General features: G+C 41.0%; 1 protein-coding gene across 1 annotated transcript in view; it reads left to right on the forward strand.

The window, feature by feature from the left end:
* The first annotated feature begins 4,620 nt into the window (after positions 1–4,620).
* LOC126354381 (solute carrier family 22 member 7-like) overlaps positions 4,621–23,855 on the forward strand; it is a 181,680-nt gene continuing 162,445 nt past the window's right edge. The window contains exon 1 of the mRNA XM_050003982.1: positions 4,621–4,797. The gene's annotated coding sequence lies outside the window, so the exon portion shown is untranslated. The remainder of the gene's footprint in view (positions 4,798–23,855) is intronic.

A 23,855-nucleotide genomic window follows, 5' to 3' on the forward strand; every position in this document is an offset into this window, starting at 1 on the left:
ACACGAATATGTAATAAGAAATGGGGGTTTCTATTTAAAAAGGCGCAGTAGATATCCGTTTGACCTATGGCAGCACCATCTAACGGGCCAACCATAGCGCCATCTGGTTTCCCCCTTCAAGCTAGACAAGTTTCGTTCTTTGTAGTTTTTTCGTTTGACGCTTATTTCGTGAGATATTTGGCCCGGTCACGAACAATGGACCACCCTCTATAATCACATTAAATATGAAACGCCAGAAAACCCATCGAGCAGCGGGACAATGTGAGAGGATGTTTACTACTTATAATTCTGCTTTGTTATTGTGGCTTCAGTATTCAAAACAGAAACTACGGATAGTGTTAATGCATTATTCGCGCGAAAAAAGTTTCTGATATAAGAGAGCTGTTGAAATTTATTTCCATTGTCTGAGGGATCTATATAAACTAGATGCATCGGCAATTGCGAACTATATCCAGATCGAGGAAAATAAAAGCAAAAATATTGTCTTGAAGCGCAGAGGGCAGGACGCTGTTTTCGAGACATTAGTTTTTCATGTTGCACGCGAAAAGAAGAGGGGGCAAGGGAAAATTTTTTTGGAACTCAAAACGAATGTTGGAGCCGTTTGAATCAACCAACTGGAAATTAAAAAAGGAATATACAGACATTTTGCACAACTATGTCCCCCAATGCTACTGATAACGAGGCACCGGCAGAACTGTTAACTAATATTCAAAGGAAACTCAGTATTACATCATCGCACGATATTATAGAGAAGATCTATTAAGACGATATACATGTTGCAATATCATTTAGTCCGAAAGCAAATCACTTGGTCCAGGTGGCGTGCCTTCAGAATTTTACTAGGTTTTCCACGCACAATTGACACCTAAATTATTACAAATATGGAAGGAACGGTTGTGCTCATTTCGACCCCTCACACTGCTTGACAGTGACTGCAAAATAATGACCCGCATCCTTGCATAAAGGACCAAGAGGGTAATACATGGCATCACCGGAGCCTATAAAACTGGTGTAGACAAGGACAGATCTATCCTCCACATCGTGTGTAATTATAGAGACACTATAGCTACAGCAAGCGTCCTTGACCGTAGATGTGCAATAATATCATTAGATTTTGAGAACGCTTTTGACATGATCAGTTGTCAATAACTTCTAGAGACAATGAGTACCATGGGCTTTCTACTATGGTTTCTCAATGTGATACATTGAATATTAAAGAACGGGTCATCAAGAATTATGATCAACGGTCAGTTATCGAGGAGTTTTGATTTCAGTAGTTAGGTGAGGCTGCCCCATGTCGCTGGCCTGTGTTTTCCATCGCTGTTGATTCTTTTGCTCGTCACTCTGCAGCAGAAGCTTCGAGGATTACACATCCATGGCCAAAACATTGTCTGCAAGGTATACAAATGGTTCAAATGGCTCTGAGCACTATGAGACTTAACATCTGTGGTCATCAGTCCCCTAGAACTTAGAACTAATTAAACCTAACTAACCTAAGGACATCACACACATCCATGCCCGAGGCAGGATTCGAACCTGCGACAGTAGAGTCACGCGGTTCCGGACTGAGCGCCTGAACCGCTAGCCCACCGCGGCCGGCGCAAGGTATGCGCCGACGATGTAGGTCCTGTGGTAATAAACAGAGACGACATCCAGCTCACACTACAAATTATACGCAGATACGAACTGGCATCAGGTGCAAAACTGAACAAAATAAAACCAGATATAATGAATGTAGAACGAGGATTTCCCATGCAAAACACCGGGAAAGTAAAAGTGGTCTCCCACATGCATATGTTAGGCATTGAATATAGGTATAACAAACTGTGGACAAAGTCGCCCAGTAGTTTAACGACCCATCTGCTGTATGAGATCACTCCTGTTAATCTGTACCCGCCCATAGATGTGCAGCACACTCCAAACGGTTTTTGTCATTTTAAGGTTTTTAAATATTCAGTTATATCCAACCGAAACTCACCGCTAAAAGTATGACAACAGTGAAAGATATACATCAGAAATTATGAGAAGATAAGAACAGAAATATGACAGAACTGAAAAATCCACATTACGACTGGTAGGAGATTTGGAGAAACAGTAGCCATCGGAATTTACCTTCGGGTGTGAATGAGATATGTACAAGGCTGTCAATAGAAAACTACCTACCAACTCCAAACGTGACGCCATCCACGAAACAGAGTCCGTACTGTTCGCATCTCGAGGGTTAATGAATACTGAGGAGCACAGATTAGTGTGCGTTAAAGTACAGGACATATGGCAAACTATTAGGCAGTAATTAGCTTGCATACCGAGCGAGGTGACTCAGTGGTTAGGCACTGGACTCGCATTCGGGAGGACGACGGTTCAATCCCGCGTCCGGCCATCCTGATTTAGGTTTTCCGTGATTTCCCGAAATCGCTGCAGGCAAATGCCGGGATGGTTCCTTTCAAAGGGCACGGCCGACTTCCTTCCCCGTCCTTCGCTAATCCGATGAGACCGATGACCTCGCTGTCTGGACTCCTTCCCCAAAACCAACAAACCAACCGACCAACCAATTAGCTTGCACGTGCAGGGTAACACCAAACAGTATCACATGAGCGGACATTTTTATACACAGAAGGATTTGCATACCCGAACACGGAAAGAAATTCCGTCAATTGGCTCAAAGGACATTCAGTTCGTTACATCCTGACCGCAGACACCATAAGTAAGGAAGACTTCTGGCTATATCATACCACGCAACATCACAAATAATCCAAGATAAAAACATGTAGAGAGACATAAGAAAATTTTGTGAAATATGTAGTTATGTAAGGTTGAATCATCATTTGTCTCGCAGTATGGAGTTTTTCGTTTGTTTGTTATTTAGTTTTCCCGATTGATTCAGACAGTAATAATATTCAGACACTACAGAACACTTTTTTCGAAGGCGTATTCCTTTTGTCGAAGAGCAGATTACAGTATCGTCTTATTCGCTATCGCTTGCATCGCTTGCTATGCTATAACAGGATTCCGGATGGCATTTGTCGTAGAAGCAACCAAAACACAAATTCGTAAAGAAACACGCAATTTAAAGCTACTGCCTTGCTGGCACACGAATTTTTCATAAGCGATAATGGGAAACAGTTCGTTTGGATTCTAAAAGATTGTTCTTTCGTCGATTAGCTTCGACGCGAACCACGCATCTTTGATCATTCGTGTGAAAGCAGATGCGCTAAACTGTTGTAGAATTAAATAATGAATTTTTATGAAATGTTCTTCTGAAGTGGTTTCTCTATCAGCTTTTAGCAAGTTGGGGACATTTTAAATATTTTTCGTGAATATTTTAACCTTCCTGTAAAAACAAACATCACAGGATTGGCAAAGTGGAATATTTTTTACGGTACAGATACATGCTTTCCTTTCATATACAAAGATTTGATGGTAAAGTGTCTGCTCAGTCTACCCTCCCTATGAATCTAGCGAACATTATCCAAATTGCGAAACACAAACGGAATACAAATTTGAAGAAAATCTGGTGTAATGATTGATATATTAATGCAATTACTACAGTGAAATTTTGCGTGATATACACTATTTAGTGATAATGTGAGCGATGAAAATGAAAAAAAAGTCACAAACACGGGTAGTAGTTGAACCTGTACCGTCAGCGTGAGAGCAATGAGCCTTAGCCGCCGAGCTACTTTCGCTTGTTTGAAAACATGATGCGTGGTGACATTAAAGGTACATCATGTACATATAAAACTTCAACATCGATTTTCTCGGAAACTACCAGCCGTCGTGTGAAAAACAGCTAGCTAGAGACTCAGAATAGGTGCCTCCGCAACATACCTAAGACTCATCAAAATCTGTAACATGTCGATCATGTGCGAAATAACAGAAGACAGCGCGAAGAGTCCGTACCACATCAATTTATACAAAAATATGGAGAATCTATATTTAATAGGCCTGTGTTTTATTTAGAAAAGTCGCGAATGCTCACGTATTTCACTGCAAATATATGCTGTCGAAGGGATAGCGTGCCAGTACTGTTCTCGAGCAAAAGTGCCGATGAACGTTTAATTGTCAGTAGACCAACACGTGACAGTCTTCGCGCAGTTGCTAGTCTGGACAAGACTTCCGGTCGCCATGTGGAGGCTAACAAGTGCGAAACATATTTCGCCAGTGGGCAAGGAGGAATAAAGTTCATAATGTTCTACTGTGTCTGTGACCACGTTTTAATAAGATGATAAAACTACCGACGTTTCTTCTACTATTGCAGGCAGCCTTAATCAGAGTGGCTGCAAAATTAACCGAAATGTCGGTATTTTTATATTATAATGTCGCGCTGACAGACACAGTAGAACTCCGGCCGCATAAAGCGTACATTCATATTAGAAGGAAGACAGTGCGGATAATAGGGAATCAACACCTTGGCGATAACAAGGCCACTAAAGGTGGAGGGTAGGACAAGGGCTGGGAACAAATGCGTTTTCGTGAAATTCACGGTAAACAGCTGTGGAACGGCAATTGTAAATAAATACTTATCGAGTTCCTTTACCACAGCCCCGGCGCCATCGTGACTGAATGGGGTTGTGGGGTAACACGCATCAAAGCGAGAGTGTGGCATTGGAAGCTGAGTCGTATGACGTCGTAGAGCCGCTTGCATGTTGAAGAACATAAGCAGTACGTTGGAACACACGCCGCAGTTAATCGCTGTTATGACGTGAAGACCTCGGCGAGAAACGCCGAGCAACATTGCGGCACTGGAGCGTAGCTAGACTGCTGGTGCTGGAGCTATATCGCAGATACATCTTACCGGTAAGTGTTGGGCGTTCTTTATGTTTAGCGTAGTAGGACAGGCGAGACTAACTGATTGAAAGAAAAAGGCTCTGACAATATTGTCTGGCAGTGAATCCGTTCCAACAAGACTAAATTGTATGAGAGCTTTGTTACGTAAACAGAATAGTTTTTCTTATATCTGTGTCTCATGTTGGCCACTTCTCATTGCAGCGTGTAATATTTAATGTTTGAAGTTTATTCTAAATGTGTATCTGCAATTTGCAAGATATTTGCCAAAGTTTTGTTTCGGAACTGAAGCAAATATTTAACTTCCGTTACATTCAGAGAGGGAAAGTGGAAAACATTGCTGCTCCTATTATCATTTGGGCATCTTTCATTTGTCCATCTGCCAAGGCAGCTTGTGGAGAACTGATGTTACTTTTCCGTAGGTCAAATAAGCCTTTAGCGTTACCAGTCTTACTAAAACTCTTGATCTTTCATGGTGGTTAAATAGTCTAACTTGCACGCATCGTAAACACGCTAACAGAATTGTGACGGGGGACTGTGAAAGAGTGTTATTAAGTACGTTAGTATGACTAAGGTAGTTTCGTACTGCCCTACCCTCGCCTACCATTTTTTATGCATATGTAGATGCTAGGTAATCTTTTCACTGCACATCATCACATCGCGTTGTTTCTATTTTTAAGACATGAGTATGCTCAGCGTTCTTTGTTCGTACAGAAATATAAAGCAACAATTAAATTTCATTCACTGATGCGAAATCATTGAACACAGTCCGCCCCCGGTAGCTGAATGGTCAGCGCGACAGACTGTCAATCCAAAGGGCCCGGGTTCGATTCCCGGCTGGGTCGGAGATTTTCTCCACTCAGGGACTGGGTGTTGTGTTGTCCTAATCATAATCATTTCATCCTCATCGACGCGCAAGTCGCCGAAGTGGCGTCAAATGGAAAGACTTGCACCAGGCGAACGGTCTACCCGACGGGAGGCCCTCCTCACACGACATTTCATTTCCTTTCATTGAACACAAGATGGATGAAATAAGTGATGTAGTGACGTGAAATAAGTGATATCTGTACAAATATTCTGATCCTACGTACTAAATATGTAAAAAAAACTGCATACCAGGAATCGAGCCAGTCGTGTTGTTCTACGTATCCCTTCGAAAAAATATTCAGGAGTAATAGAAGAAAACATATCAACCGCAATAGTGATCATTTTTCTCTCTGGCTAGCTGGAGACGACATGACCACCAAACAACTGTTGTAGAGGGTGTTTCTTTTTGTGACCGAAATTTACTTTGTAATAACTGACATTCGTTAACACACCGTCACGTGGTAAACTTAAACTATTTTTATAGTATTCACAAGCAATAGGAGTAAATATAATTGATATTATTTTTCAGCCATGAAGACGTACTAAGATAGAATGAGGTTAAATCTGTAACATTAAAGGGGGTGGGGTCAAACCCATCGTAAATTTTCAAATGGTTCAAATGGCTCTGAGCACTATGGGACTTAACATCTATGGTCATCAGTCCCCTAGAACTTAGAACTACTTAAACCTAACTAACCTAAGGACAACACACAACGCCCAGGCATCACGAGGCAGAGAAATCGTAAATTTTACTAGTCCATATTTTATTAAGACGTCGTCATAATTTATAGTTTATGCACTTTAACAATTATAAGTTCTTCAGTGCCATGTCACATACAAAGAAGTGCAGAAGTCCTGTTTCACACCTTCTACCAGTGTTTCTAAAACTTTTTGAGCTTCGGGCGCAGTTAATAGACCGCAAATAATTGTGGGCGCATTATATACACATAACTGAGGAATATTTTACAACAGCCAATGCAGGAAATAGATACTGCGACAAAATAAAAATTGTCATTTTATTTTGAATTTCGCTTCCAGACTACAGAAAATGCAACTTATATTAATAAAAATACATTATTACAATCTGAACAAATAATTTTTGTATAGAAAAATGTGATTCATGAAGCTCGATTGTTACCTTTGCGACGGTCGAGCGCCATGTTGCCTGCCAAGACGAAAGGCAAGAGAATCTATTAAGTGAAACGTATTGAAATGAAATATTGCAATAAAACTAACAATTAATTCAAATTATAGAGAAAAGAAAAAATACAATACAAATGAAACGTACCTTACGTCTACTCTTTCTAGTGTCTGAGAAACACGAGCCTGACGTTTCCTCACGGTTTCTTCAATATTTGGAGATACATCTGAAAGACATCTTCTCATTTTCTCGTCAATACATTGAAGAGTTCCTCTCTTTTTACATTTGTGTTGAGGGCATAAAATCCTAATTACATGAATATGACGTCGGAAATTGAAGTAAAATGCTCAAAGACGTATTAGATATAGACACATATTCTTCTTTTATAGAAATCCGAAAGGCTTCAAGAGACAATTCCTTATGCTTAATCTTCAGCCTACGACCAGTAGATATAGCTGCCAGTTCTTCTTCTGTAAATGTTAAGCCGAAATCACCTGAAGTTTCCATGAATGGGTTTCGAATCCAATCATATTGTTCAGCGTTGTGGGATGGAAAATATGAAATCAGTTTCTCTTACAAAATTATTAAATGATCTACTTCTATTGGAAGTATTTCATTTATGCACGTGCTCCCTACCAACAGGAACATTTCTTAGTTACCGTGCCCGCATCTCGTGGTAGTGCGGTAGCGTTCTCGCTTCCCACGCTCGGGTTCGATTCCCGGCGGGGTCAGGGATTTTCTCTGCCTCGTGATGGCTGGGTGTTGTGTGATGTCCTTAGGTTAGTTAGGTTTAAGTAGTCCTAAGTTCTAGGGGACTGATGACCATAGATGTTAAGTCCCATAGTGCTCAGAGCCATTTGAACCTAATTACCGTGAACAACTTTTTCCGTGTTTGTGGTTTTCTGTGAAACGCTTTAATTTTGTTGGTGGATATGAAAATATTTCTTCTTTCCTTGCAAGCTAGGGTTCGAAATATTAAACTGCTGAAATATATCGGCCAATACTGCAGTCTGGCAATCCAAAATTCACTCCGAGGGAGGTTGCAAAATGTAAATGTTTCATTTATACGAAAAACTCGAGAAGTTCTCGTCGTAGCTCAATGACACGGATAATTACTGCCCCCTAGACAACCACCTGACTTCTGAGCGTAAAAGCAACCATCTGTGTTCTGACTCCATATCGACTCAGTTTTTCGAATAAACGGGTTTTGACAGGCCTTGATTTAGTAAACTTCACCTTCTGAACAACTTGCTCTAAGACTCCTCTCAATTTTTCTCCCAATGTATTTGCTATTAAGGCTTCCCCATGAAGAAAGCACTGAGTTACGATAACATCTTTATTTGGTTTTCTTGCAAAGGAAGTAGTCTTTAACACAGCCTACCATTCCAGGGGCGCCATCTCTACAAATGCCTGTACTTGACTTCCGTGTTAACTTCCATTGATTAAGATAATCATTTAAAACGTTGGAAACATCATCACTTTTAGTACACATACTTATTCCTTGCAAAAAAAGAAATTGATTTACTATTTGATCTTGATCGATGAAACGGGCAAATGCTAAGAATTTAGATTGGTTGGTAATGTCTGTTGATTCATCAACTTGCAATGCAAAGTTTGAGTGTTTGAGTTTATTACTGCATACATTTTTCTTAATATCAGTAGACATTTCTATAATACTCCTGTGAAATATGTCATTCGGCAAAGGAATTTTCCTTATTTTCATAGCTGCTTCATTTCCTAGAATTGTCATGACCATTTTTTGCAAGCAGGAAAAATAAGTGACTCACCAATAGTGCGAGCTTTCATATTCTTTGCTATTAGTTCAGAAACTTGGTAAGAAGCGATCAGAGATTTATCAGAAATAGACATGACACTATTAAAAGAATTTGCTGCCCTTGTTTGCTGTTCAGCCAATGTCTTGAAATAGCTTACAGGTTTGTCTTGAAAAAATGACTGCATTGTTTTAAAATGTTTGTTCACTTTACTAGGAAAAGGAGATTCATTTGCCATTTCATACCCACATACTGAGCATAGTGGAAAACGGCAATATCCACTCCAAGTGAAACCATAGCTTAAGTAGCTTTCATTGTAATTACGAGTAGACTGCTGTTTCGCTTTTTTACTAGCAACTAGCGTTTGTTCACTTCCAGAATCGTATTCTTCGACGGCAGGCCGATTTTTCAGAAATCTGCCCATTTTATTCGATTGTATTTTGTATGTAAGATTCACTTCTAGCGCTTTGAAAATAAGCAGTACGCTGTACACAAAACACGAGCCCCACGTACGCTAATCCCACGTCACTGATATATAATCTGAAAGCTCTGCGATAACGACAAGCGCACAACAATGGAAACGCGTTACACTTCTGGGCCTGGATTCTTGTGCCTCCATGGGTTAACTTTGTTGCCAACGACAATTTTCAAGTTCCGTCAACCTTGCTGGAAATTCTATCATGAATCCACTGGATCACTAAACTGCAGTGGAAATGACACTCATAGTAGCAAGGCTTCATAAACGACGACGGTTATGTTCGCATGTGCTACTCATCTGTAGCAAAGAACATTAAATGAGGTTCTTTTAGTCACGGACAGCTAGATGTCAAACAATAAGCAGCTCTCATAGATAATTTCCTGTCTGTTTCTCATTTCAATATTTTTTTTTTTTTTGACAGCAGAAAGGTATGCATTATCAGCAAAATACTATTAAAAATTGACTGGTTGCAGATGTTGTTTATAATTTTTTGATACACTGTCTCGGTACCCTAAATAGGTCATAATGGCCAATAATAATAATAATAATAATAATAATAATAATAATAATAATAATAATAATAATAATAATAATAATAATAATAATAATAATAATAATAATAATAATAATAGTATAATAATATAATAATATAATAATATGCCTGTGCCACTGGGAGTTAGGTGGAATAGGTTTTGCAATCATCGGGAATGACACGAAACCTTCCGAATTATATGGACAAGTTGTAATCACATTCATAGCTCAATAGGCTCAATTTCAGCATTGCTACCATCATGAAAGAGAAACGTCCATAGGCAAATCAATTGCGAAACAAAAGCACGACACGACCAAGTAATAATTGTAAGAGGTTTCAATCGGAAAAATCCGTCGGTCATCAAATATTTTTTCACCGTTTTATCCTGATTCTGAATGTTTGGATCTGACCAGAAATCCATTAACGATTGACAACACTGTGAATTAACTCTGTTTATTTACAAACTTTAAGAATTTCACAAGTGTCGTACCGTTTGGTTACGGAGAGAAGGCACGGAACGAGGGGTGCGAAAATAATTTTCACGGAGCGCACAGGGCGGAGGGTGATGAGATGGGGGGAGGGGGGGGGGGGGATGGTTAGGAAAACTTCATGACCAGTGCCACTCATCCACGGATGCCAGTACGCCTGGTACTGACCAGCGACCAAGTCAGTTATATTTTACACGCAAAAGTAAAAAGGGCTCGCTCAAAGGAAATTATTTCTATCAAAAATTGTGAAATTAAGGTAAGACTGTTGTATGTAGTTCTAGTGCGAGGAGTTGTAGAATTTGAGCCATTTATTAATTATTAGTGACCATGAAGCATTATGTTGTAAGAAATTTGCAGTTCATGGTTGCAGCCTTGGACTGCAAGTTTATTTACAACACATCAAGTAAGTTACTGTGTCGGCCACATCAAACCTTACTATGGACAAAGTATTATATTTATAAATACAGTTAAATTGATTATTAAATGAATCAATCACTCCCATCACTTCATATTGTTACTATTGCAGCAATGTGACAATTATCTGAGCATTCTGTTTCTCCAGATCGCATCATTCTGCCATCCGAATACTTAGTTTTCTCTGCCCACTGCGAATCACAGTGTCCCTAGTATTCCTTACACTCCTCGGTGATGTAAGGGATGACCTCGATAGGCCACCAATGGATTTATCATCACTCATTACTTTTAAATACCTTTGCCCAGTTCCCAAACAGCCGCTACTATTAGATAGCTAAAGCATGCAGCAATGGAAGAGAGAATACAGTCGGCATGAAATGTTCCGACCACTGTCGACACAACAAGCAGAATAGGCCACCCCGTTTCCTTAACCAAACTGAACTATTCGACAAAACGTAAGGACTCGTTCCGTATTATACCTGTCGTGAAATGGGTAAAATTGAGTAGCTATATGTTCTTTTATATTTGGCCACAAGGTTTCCTAAAATACTACAGGGCGCACTCGTAAATGATGTAGGGCGCACAGATTGAGAACCACTGCCTTATACTGACAATACCAGATTGGCGGGAACCGCGAATAGGTACTATCTGCAATAAATCGTAACGTTTAGAGGGCGTCAGTGAACAGATTGCCCGCAATAAGAGAGTGATTCGTGGTTTAGTCCCGGTGTAGAGCGCCACATTCATAAAAATATGTAGCAGTCCTAGCTAAGTGCTGTTCCTGCCTATGTTAGCTGAGTAGTGACGCCCTGTGTGTTCATGGAAAACGGAACGCAAAATATGACTTTGTACAGAGAACAGTCACTACAGAATGAGACGCTTTAGGTCTTAGGCACTAATAAAGGCATTAGGCGCATGCTATCAGCTCGATGGGTTTCTAAAATGGCGCACGAATGCTGCTCTAAAGTAAGGAGAAAAACAGAAATAATTTGATAAGCAGAATGCAATACTCATACGCCCGTAACAGGCGAGATTGCGTTTTCAACAGGAAATTTACGCAGTATATTCCACAGAAATAATATTCAAATAGGTCAGAGCCAGTGGCGCGTCGTGAGTATGCATTCTGGGTGTTCATAGATTTTTCAAATTCAGTTAAATTTGACAGTGAACTTAATAGCATCTCCTGTATAACAGTTACGCTTATCAAGAAGTTTATATAACTACAGCCACTCCCAATAACAATAATAATAACAACAATAATAATAATAATATACATAACTTATCCGACAAAAGAAAGAATTGTTTTGTGGAATTTTGTTGTTTTGTACGTACAGTTTAAGGCAATAACGAAATAATGTGTAAGCTTTCGCAACTCTCCATTTCGCATTTTTGTGTAAGTAGGAGTTTTGGTGCTATTGCTTCCTTTATTGTTTTTTTTTATTTTCAAATGTACAGGATCCCTAACAGATGTATCATTTCTTGAATTTGCTTCTGTGCTGAAAATCAGATATTCTTACGCAGCACCCTCGCAACAACTTGGGCTCACTGTATACTTCCTAGCCGGCCGTGTAGTCGAGCAGTTCTAAGCGCTTCAGTCTGGAACCGCGAGACCGCTACGGTAGCAGGTTCGAATCCTGTCTCAGGCATGGTTGTGTGTGGTGTCCTTAGGTTAGTTAGGTTTAAGTAGTTCTAAGTTCATGGGGACTGATGACCTCAGAAGTTAAGTCCCGCAGTCCTCAGAGCCATTTGAACCATTTGTATACTTCCTTTTGTATTTTTGCTTGTAGTGACGGTTATTTGATTTCGTCACTCTCAAAGGATTTGCTCTCGGTGGCTCTAGTTCCTTTGTGAATAACTTCTTATGATAATTTACTTTTGTTTCCAGCGTGCAATTTTCACTCTGCACCGGAGTGTGCACCGATGTGAAACTTCCTGGCAAATTAAAGCTGTGTGCCGGACCGAGACTCGAACGCGGGACATTTGCTTTTTGCGGACAAGTGCTCAACCGACTGAGCTACCCAAGCACGACTCATGACACGTCCTCGTAGCTTTAGATTCCTGTTAGCATTTAAAATACCTTCAACTAGTTTATGTTGACACTGCACACGAAAGCCGATACGTGCACAGTAAACAACCAACTCGAAACACAAAGTGCCTTTTGGGGGGGAGATAAAGTAGTAATGTCTACTAACATGGCCACTTGATTGTAATACAAATGAGGCACTGAGGTCCATAAAGGCCTGAAGCTCACCACCGTCGATCCTACATTTAAGTGGATATCAGAGAAATACAGCTTTTCGTGCATTATTTCAGCAGCGTGAATAAATGCTACAATCTCACAGTCGACGATGATGTGCCTTAGGTCGGTATGGTTCTCAGCGCCTGAAACGGATTACTGTATGATATAATACGTAACTTAATATACTATAACTCATTCACAAACCTACAAAATAGGTTTACTGTCTGTACAACTTTAACATATGACGAACGATCTTGTGCAACGCAGCTAGCTCTTTATTCGCACGAAGTAATGGCCGCTATCGACAGGAGATCTCAAGTTGATTCCGTATTTCTAGATTTCCGGAAAGCTTTTGACACCGTTCCTCACAAGCGACTTCTAATCAAGCTGCGGAGCTATGGGGTATCGTCTCAGTTGTGCGACTGGATTCGTGATTTCCTGTCAGGAAGGTCGCAGTTCGTAGTAATAGACGGCAAATCATCGAGTAAAACTGAAGTGATATCAGGTGTTCCCCAGGGAAGTGTCCTGGGACCTTTGCTGTTCCTGATCTATATAAATGACCTGGGTGACAATCTGAGCAGTTCTCTTAGATTGTTCGCAGATGATGCTGTAATTTACCGTCTAGTAAGGTCATCCGAAGACCAGTATCAGTTGCAAAGCGATTTAGAAAAGATTGCTGTATGGTGTGCCAGGTGGCAGTTGACGCTAAATAACGAAAAGTGTGAGATGATCCACATGAGTTCCAAAAGAAATCCGTTGGAATTCGATTACTCGATAAATAGTACAATTCTCAAGGCTGTCAATTCAACTAAGTACTTGGGTGTTAAAATTACGAACAACTTCAGTTGGAAGGACCACATAGATAATATTGTGGGAAAGGCGAGCCAAAGGTTGCGTTTCATTGGCAGGACACTTAGAAGATGCAACAAGTCCACTAAAGAGACAGCTTACACTACACTCGTTCGTCCTCTGTTAGAATATTGCTGCGCGGTGTGGGATCCTTACCAGGTGGGATTGACGGAGGACATCGAGAGGGTGCAAAGAAGGGCAGCTCGTTTTGTATTATCGCGTTATAGGGGAGAGAGTGTGGCAGATATGATACACGAGTTGGGATGGAAGTCATTACAGCATAGACGTTTTTCATCGCGGCGAGACCTTTTTACGAAATTTCAGTCACCAACTTTCTCTTCCGAATGCGAAAATATTTTTTTGAGCCCAACCTACATAGGTAGGAATGATCATCAAAATAAAATAAGAGAAATCAGAGCTCGAACAGAAAGGTTTAGGTGTTCGTTTTTTCCGCTCGCTGTTCGGGAGTGGAATAGTAAAGAGATAGTATGATTGTGGTTCGATGAACCCTCTCCCAAGCACTTAAATGTGAATTGCAGAGTAGTCATGTAGATGTAGATGTAGATGTAGAACGATCTAATTTTACAACAGTGTATAGTGAGTGAATTAGCATATATGAGAAGTGTGCTACTATCTAGCAGGATTTATGATGAGCAAATAAGGATAAAAATCTGCTGCAGTGTGCTACCACCTGGTGGCACTGAAGTAAACTTCTAGTTGAGTGGGTAGGGCTACCTGTGCACATCGTGAACTATGTACGTTATCAAATCTGTATGGTGGGTTGGGCTGATTTGGGAAGGAGAGCAAACTGCCAGGTCATCGGTCTCGTAGATTAGGGAAGGATGGGGAAGGAAGTCTGCAGTGCCATTTTAAAGGAACCATCCCTGCATTTGGCGATTACGGGAAATCACGGAAAACCTAATTCAGGATGACTGGTCCTCCCGAATGCGAGTCCAGTGTGCTAACCACTGCGCCACCTCGCTCGGTGCAAATCCGTATGGATTTTACCGTAAGGCAATTACTTCAGGCGAGTGGTGCATGCGCAAAAGCTTCTTAAAACTTGGACAACTGGGCGTGTGCTCGCGACCCTGATGCGAAGTTTTACGGAGTCTAGAGGAGCAGTAGCGCGGTAGGTTTAAGAGAAGTATCTTTCAGATTGCAGCATCTGTGTTGCATCTAACAGAATTCAAAGAGAAGTAACCAATAAATCCGCTAGGTGTCGAAAGTTAGGGTGATCGTGTGCTCTTACAGAGCTGTTGCCATTGGTCAGAGTGCATCAGGGTATGTGCTACAATACCTCTGAAAAGCCGGCCGCGGTGGTCTCACGGTTCTAGGCGCGTAGTCCGGAACCGTGCGACTGCTACGGTCGCAGGTTCGAATCTTGCCTCGGGCATGGATGTGTGTGATGTCCTTAGGTTAGTTAGGTTGAAGTAGTTCTAAGTTCTAGGGGACTAATGACCACAGCAGTTGAGTCCCATAGTGCTCAGAGCCATTTGAACCATTTGAACCTCTGAAAAGTGCTCCTGCGATGCGCAGTGTTCTGTGGCAAAGATGACTACTTAGACTCAATCTGACCACTCATCTCTTTACATCTAGCGACTGGAGACCCCCTCAAACACACCACTCGTACTGAGAAAGCGCTGAATTCAAATCCAAGTGCAGTCGTCCACATTTAGGCATGGAGTGGTTCATGTACATCACTACAGATTAATGAGGGAATATTTTCTGTGAATAGACAACTTTAAATTGTCCTCTATAACTCTTGTACAAGTGAGCAAGTGGTCTGTCCGTACTGCTCACTCCGGTTACGGGAAGTTGCGCTCTGATTCTCTTTCTTCCTCCGGCTATTTCTTGCTGTTTCACGACCACTTCACCACCTGTGATTTCACATGCAGAAATAACACTTCCCCAAAGAAAATCTAAGAGTGGTTTCACAGGACAACTTTTCACATAATTATACAAAAAAATTATTCATTTCAAACGGCTACAAAACACACATAGCAACAAATTATACACTTTGAAGTACAAAGGCATTTTCTGTTTTGTCACTTGTCAGGAAACGCTTAAGGTAAAAGTTATTAACCGTTACATGTTTTTTTTTTTTATTTTCTCATCTATCTGTAAAAGCTAACGAGCTAACTGAGCATGTCTTGAGATATTAGTCTTCTGGATACTAATTTATTAATTTCATTTCTTTGAACAACGAACAATCTAGTCATTTATCCGTTTTCCGTCATTCCTTAGTTGCTTCAGATCCATGGACGTGTGTTCCGTCTATGCAACTAAATGAAAGGCAGTGTGTTTTCTGCTACACGAGTTTCGCTTCTTTTACTTATGAAGCATCTTAAGTGGCCTGTAATAAGTCTCTTTTTATACATATAGTAAACGTACTGCGTAGTAGTTACAATATGTTGTCCGCCCCTGGCAGCTGAGTGCCGGCACGGCAGCTCAACGTGTTCGGTCAGAGGGCTTTTTGCTCTCTGTAATAATAATAAAAAAAAAAATGAGTAAAGGAATCAACGATGAACTTGCACGGATGTCTTATGACGTCTACCCAGACCAAACGAAACAAATAATACCGACAAAAAAAGTGGTCAGCGCGACGGAATGTCATTCTTAATGGCCAGGGTTCGATTCCCGGCTGGGTTGGAGATTTTCTCCGCTCAGGGACTAGGTATTGTTTTCCTTATCATTTCACCCTCACCGACACGCAAGTCGCCGAAGTGGCATCAACTCGAAAGACTTGCACCAGGCGTACGGTCTACCCGACGGGAGGTCCGAACCACCCGGCGTTTACATTTTACAATATGTGAAATTTTGTCATGTTTTTCCTCTTGTTTTTCAGATTAGAAACAACGTCCGTAGCACAAATTTCGAGAGGTTAAGTCCATATGTGTGGTCCTGCAAATGTGTTCATTCAGTTCCCATGCTCCTGCCGATTTTCGACGTTTTTTCACCCACATTTATCACAGCACATCTCTTTCACTTTTCATTTTGTGATCATCGTGTGTGTGTGTGTGTATGTGTGTGTGTGTGTGTGTGTGTGTATAATTATTTTCTTTAGTAGTGTTTCAGATTTCTGTTTCTTATTGTTTTAGTGGCTAACGTGGTCAGTGAGTTATTGTTTGTATTGATTTGGTCATTATGTACTTTCTTGCTCTTTCCAAGGGGTTCTTTGTATGTGGAAGTTTTATTGTACTGTCAGGAGTTTTCTGTCGTGTTCTCTCTAGCAATTTTCATGTCTCGTTCCATGTTTCATCAGATGTTCGACACTCTACCTCTACTAGACGATAATTTAATCTCACGTAATTTGTGCTACGTAAGTTATTTCAAATCTGAAAAGCAAGAGGAAAGACGTGACAGAATGTAACACTGTAACATATTGGAACTACTACATAGTACATTTACTATATGTATAAAAAGAAGCATGTATTAGAGGCCACTGAAGATGCTTCATAAATAAAAGCGAAATTCATACGGTAGAAAACAAAATGCCTTTCATTCGGCGGCATAGACGGAACATGCCTCCATGAACGTTTTCGTTTGGCAGTTATTTTGGCCCTGTTTATTGCAGTACTTCTAAATTATTGCTCATTCATATCAACTTTTCCTAAGAAGTTATCTTTTGCTTTTTCACTCCTTTGATTTGTACTTTCATCTTTTCAGATGTAGTTACCACAACAGGAAGAACTTAAGGATGCCATTAACACGACGACTGTTTTAGGCGTCTGAGCTTCCCTAGACCTGGTCCTGTTGTAGGTAGTGCGCTATTGCCCTCTTCCGAACTATCTGTTGACTTAATAAGGTGCCATGGTGCATATAATAAATCGTAGGCTCTAGGTTCTGTTAACACATGGCCTTAAACGCACATTGGTTTTGCATATAAACCATCTTTTTCCAACAATTTTTTTTTGTCTCGACGTAGCAGCGACTAGCACACGTGGCATCTGCTACACATTTATATTCGGCTTGTTGTATGAAATATTTTTGAACAGCTCATGCGTGGGCAATAATTTTTTAACGTACTAGCATGGTAGTAATTTTACCTGAATATAGTTTCCGTGACCATCAAAACAGGTGATACAGCACAATCATTGTGATTTCATGGATTAAATTAAAATTTATATTGTGGAGAACCGAATCGGGGTACACTTCTCAATGGTGACACAATATCCCGGTTTCCAAAGATAAAGTTGGTCGTCGAATGTAAAGCATACTTTTCTCCTGAATGCAGCAGGCCATTAAGAATATGCACAGCAAAGGCAATAGCGGGCATTTGCCAAAAAATAGGCCCCAGTTTTGAGTCATCACGCACAGGAACAAGTATAGTTTCGCTCAATGTCACGTTAGCGAGGACACCCCCCACCCCCGCAAAGGGGTGGAAATATTTGGCTGTTGCCGAAAGAGGCCAAAGACAGGAGCATATAAATTACGCGCGATTACTTAGTTTACAGTAAATGTGTTATTTTTCGTTTATCGCTACCTTTTTTCGGTCGATCACTTTGTCATTGAAGTGTCTCCAAGACGCTTATTGAGGCATTGATTAGTCTAGAACTTCCTTGGAAAAATTTTAATACCGTGATATTGTTATCATAATACGGTGCTTACAGTACGTTTAAAATTAGCTGCGACTTTTGGCATTTTAAAACGCAGCGAGCAGAGAGATGCGCAGTTGACCGTGAGTGCTGAGCACGTCACCAGGTGACCATAATGCCAGACCTACTTCATGCTGAACCTGCCGAACTCTCTTGACCGTGTGAACAGCAAGCTGCGGAAGATGGCCGACCTGCAACCGTTCTCAAAAGATTTTTAAAGAAATTATTCGGTATAAACTTTGATTTTGGCACATCTTACAGCTTAATTCGTCAGCTTCAAGATGAAGTGCCTTTCATTTCGTTATTGACCATAGCTACTGCGATATTCTAATACTTGGTAAACTACTGCAAGAAATTCCTAAAGTTTGCAGTGAAAAATGGGAGTCGCTATGAATCCGCATTGGCATATGTTGCAGCGTATAAAATTTAAATAAGATATTGAATTATTCTTTAAACTTCGAAGGATATCGCTGTCCGCCCCTAATGTCGAGGAAATGGAATGTAAGTAAGGCACTCCGTCACCAACCTACACGCCAGTGGAAAATAAACTCTCGTGTCTCATAAACTGTCTGAGATATCAAAACAAGATTTTTGCAAATGATAGCACTCGAAAAGGAGAGTATTTTGCCATATGATTAAAAAGCAAAACTTCCATGTCTACCTCGATATTCAAGCAACTACAGTTTTTTCAGTGAAATGGTGAAATTTTAAAATACCATCAATAGTTGGTGAAAAGAGAGGTGCTGTGGGTTTTGCAACAAAATAAGTGAAGTTATACATCTATTTATATACTGACAGTGGGCTTTTTCGTAACAATTGACCTGTCTTGCCCTCAGTTGCTAGTTTAATAATACACTGTCTCAGGATTCTGTGACAATTTCAACTGCATTAGGATGTTAGTGAGACAAATATCTGTAAACTCTGCTGTGTTTTGGCAAAAGAAGCAGTTCTTTAATATGACAGCAAAAAAGTTACATATTACTCAAAACTCGTTAGTCCTTCATGAAGCCATGTCTCCTTAAACACTTTTGTGGTATGTTGACAACTCGAGACCAGACTTGCGGTGTAACATCTGCACTGGCTTTTTTGTCAGCATTTCAACCTCACTGAGCGTCAGTTTCTTGTTTTTTGCCACATTACTTTTCACCTGGGCCCACATATTTTCAGGCGGATTTAAATGAGCATGATACAGAGGAAGCCTGATTAAGCTATGCCCTTTAGCATTAGCCAGTCCGTCGACATGGTAGCGCAGAGATTTTGGCTTGTACACTACTACAGATTCCATTAAATCCGCCTTACACATTCTAGGTTCAACTTTATCCAGGGGAACATTTCTTTGTACCCGGAGCAAAATATCAATTTTCTCCGTTGCGTTGTTGGAGCTTTATCCATCACAACGGAGTGGTATGGCGCATTGTCCGTTACTATTGTCGAATTAGTAGGAATATTTTGCAGCAGATCATTATCTTCAGAGCAGCTGAACGTGTTCTAGGACAATCACTTTTATTGCGAATCTCTTGTTCATACGCGCTGCACTGTTATTAACGCAAAAGCACCACAAAATATTTGTTCGCTCAACACATGACGACTGCAGAGTATTTCAATGCCAGAAAAATACCACTTTACAACTAGAGCTAGTGAATACGAGGGTTGTTCGGAAAGTAAGGAACGATCGGTCGCGAAATGGAAACCACTGTGAAAATCAAAACTGTTTTCTTTGCACATTTAGCTACACCTTCCAGCTACTTCTCTACATAGTCGCCGATCCGACTTCGACTTTTGTCGGAGCGTTATACCTAATTTCCAACACCATCGTCGTAGAAGGCAGCCGCCTGTGCTTTCCGATAGTTCTCTACGCTGGTCTACAGCCCATAGCCTGCGCCGAAGTGTTTTCTTCGTATCCAGCGTTTCATGTGAACAGAGAGGATACTCAGGACGAGCCAATTAGGATTGTGTTGTGGTGATCGAACACTTCCCATCGAAAGGGCTGCAGGAACGTCTTCACTGTCCTTGCAGTGTGCGACTGAGAATTGCCATGAAGCAGGAAGTCCGTGGCAGTTGTTAGGTGGGCTGCATTCATTAAGGCGAAGCCTCTCAGAGGGCCCTCCTTCTTGGCGGGAGACATTGTTGTTCTAGGCACTTCTACTCGGTCACAGTGCGCTCACAAATGAAAAGAGCGTCTTGAAGCGATCGACGGGCATACTAGAGACACTGCCCAAAACGTCTGTAAAAAGCCTAGTCGGATTTTCGCGGTGGTTTCCATTTCGCGACGCATCGTTTCTCACTTTCCGAGTAGCCCTCATAGATGCATCTCTTGCGAGACACCGTGTCGTACTGTTTATCCACGGAGCGTCAACATGGGTGCGTTGCAAACGAAACTGCTGTCAGCGTATTAGGGAGGAAACGGTGTTCGTGGGCAATGGCATCTTGTCCTCTCGCGTCAGCCAATAGTCAAAAGTAGCAACCATTTTTAAGAGCACTATAGACGACAGTGGTGACTGCATGAAAATGTGATAATTAAATTGATTCATGGCGTATAATGAAGCCAACAATTGGAAATTACACACACCTCAACTGTATCAGCCTCTTAGTGTACATTTAGTTTGACTGGTATTCACGAAGTGACGCAGTTGAGAGTGACTGCCTCAGATGTTACAGTGCCATGCAATTACAAGATCAAAGTATAAAGTAGTGTATCACATCGAAGGAATACATTTTAATTTATAGTACTATGCCTGTTCGTGGAAATACTATTCAGGCGCCGTCTCAAACTGAATGATTTGCTTGTTGATAAATGTATAACGCAGCTAAACAGATAACGCAACTAGCGTGGTGTCTGTTACCTTGAACAGGCCATAAAACAGGCCCATACAAGCTACAGAGCTAAAGATCGACACACATAAACAAGTTTAAGGGACCTCGCACCAACGATATCAAACGGTGATAAGCAGCTGTCGTCATAGTCTACGTAGGATAAGTCTCAATAATTGCGTAAAAACGAGTCAGACCTACAATAGGTGTGACGATTCTTTACTCTGCGTTGTCTTTCACAGGGTGTCGACACGTGACCCAATTCCAGTGGGTTGCCGTGTGGTGGGTGCTAGTTGGGGAACTGGCGGCCGGCGCTGTACGCTCAGGATCTGACGGTTTAGTCGATTCTTCATCAGTCAAATCGGTACGTGATTCGTCCTGTAACTCGTTCCTTCTCGTATCAGTAATGGAGTCTTAATAAAAAAAAACCGTATCTATTATATCCTAGAACGTCCCATTTACCTAATTGCAGTTCTTTGTTTCTTAAGCGATCGCTGAAGCATAGAAGTCATCCAATTTATATGTGAGAAATAGCTCAGTGTAGCCGAACAAAAATATCATTGCGCAAAGTTAGTTTTGTGTCCCATTAATTAACGTGGCGTACAATAAATTGGTAATACCTAAGGAAGGTATGGAGATCAGAGCAATTATACATTACTTTAAAACATTACTTGCCAGCTCTATAACATTAGAGACTGCCTTATTCACGGTTGTGCTGATCATCCCACATCTCTTTTCGTGCATCCGTCCTGTCAGACACTTGTTTTTATTAATTGCTAGCCAACTTAGTCATGGAAGTATTGTAGTGGTCCTATGCATTTCTTAATTTTTATACAAAAAAGAAAAACAGTAGCTCAATCATTTCGTTGTACGTCAGTAATCTTGAGCCATTAGAATTAAAATCCTAATCTTTTGTTCATTATTGCTTAACATTCTAATTTTTAAAGTATGTCAAAAATATTAATCTCCACTATGCATTGCAAATATTCCATGAATACTTATTTGTTTATCTTCTTCAGCATAGATTCATATTATGACAGCACTGTCTATTCAATTTCTAGCCGATAAAATTGATTTATTTACCATTTTTATGCTTTAATTGTTTGGCGGCCTGATGCAATAACAACAAGTGGAAAACTATTACGTGCACCACCGATTCTGTAATGTAGTTCGATCGATAAAATTACTGTTGTGAACTGGAAGAATTTAGGTTTCCCTGAGTTATTTACAGTGATGCCACAGTTGGCGTATCTCCGCGCACCGTCCGTATGAAACAATGTTTATCCTTTAGTCCGCGATACAGATGTATGACAGATGTGCCGGTGGGCAGATTTGTGCAGGCTGTAACCTTGTGATGAACTGGTTTGTCTTGGACATAAACACACATCCGAGTTCACGGACGACGGAGCAGGAGGTTTCTCAATAGTGATATTGCCGAACCACCTTCGTGGTGAGCGGTTACGCTTTCCTGTACCTCATCACTACTATGAACAACCTTAGATAGCAAATACTATATGATGAAATTAATGGACTGCCAGGTTAGTGTAGCAAAAAGATACGATAATTAAATCTGTGCATTTATGTGGGCAGTTTGGGAAGCTGCTTCCATTTGCATGAGATAGGTGGAAATGTAGTGACATACACTGTATGGAGCTAGGATCGCCACGCATTTAGTAGTGTGACAGAAGATGATAGGACGTTACGCCTTGTGTCTTCAGCGACTGAAATGGCCAGTTCTACAACTTGTTAGTTAATCATCTCTTGTCCTGCCAGCAGCAGTTCAGAGTACAGTTTGGTTTGTGAGTTATGAGCTTCAAATAAAAAAAAGCGAATTAGTTTTATTTACTGTTGTATTTCTGTTTAAAATCGTAAGTTTCTTGCGTATTTGTGTTTCTAGTAGCCGTAGTTTCACGTTTTAAATACTGTATAGTGTATATTTGTGTCGGGAGTTTTTCACTTTAGTAGTTCAAATGGTTCAGATGCCTCTGAGCACTAAGGGACTTAACTTCTGAGGTCATCAGTCCCCTAGAAATTAGAACTACTTAAACATAACTAACCTAAGGACATAAAACATTTCCTGGGTACTGCCTGCATTGAGCATGACCCCTCACCATTGGTCGGGTGGGAGGTTGTTTCAAGGTGTCAGGTAGTGAAAAAAATTCTGGGGGGCCAATTGAAGACCCTCCCCCCCAGTTCGTATGATGAACAGGTTTCGGGTACTGTGTGGCTGACGAAAACCATGAACCAGATGAAGTCGCTCACCCTGTTTCAGTGGAAGATTCTCGGTCCTCAAGATCTGGGTATTCACCACCAGTGGTCTTACTAGTGGTTGGGAGCTCCTATGTCATGCACGTAATTGTGCCACTTACTAATATCGCTGATAAGAAGTGGAGAAAATCCAGGGTGCCCCTCTATGTGCATACTGGGAGGAGTCATTCCAGTAGCAGAAAGAGTGCTTTCAGATACCTGAAGAGCACAGTGTACAGCCAACTGCAGGAGGTGGCTGATGTCGGCACTAACGATGTGTGCCGTTTTGGATCAGAAGAGATACTTCCAGGTTTTGGAAGGACAGCTGAAGTGGTAAAGACTGCCAGTCTTACTTGCAAGATGGAAGGCAGAGCTCACAATTTGTAGCGCTGTTGACAGAACAGACTGCAGATTTTTGCTTTTGAGCTGAGTGGATGGTCTTAATCAGAGGGTCTGACGGTCCTGTGCAAGTGGTAGCGGGGCCTGTTTGGAATAGATTGGACGGTTTTATGGATTACAGGGTGTCGGGAAAGTGCAGAAAGGGCTTCAGTTTCAAAGGATGCAGGATGTACACAGGAAGAGGGTAGACATAGCAACAATCAATATTGTTGTTTCAACTGTCACAGCGTTGTTGGGA

Source organism: Schistocerca gregaria, chromosome 3 (assembly GCF_023897955.1).
Source record: "Schistocerca gregaria isolate iqSchGreg1 chromosome 3, iqSchGreg1.2, whole genome shotgun sequence".
NCBI classification, from domain to species: Eukaryota; Metazoa; Arthropoda; class Insecta; order Orthoptera; family Acrididae; genus Schistocerca; species Schistocerca gregaria.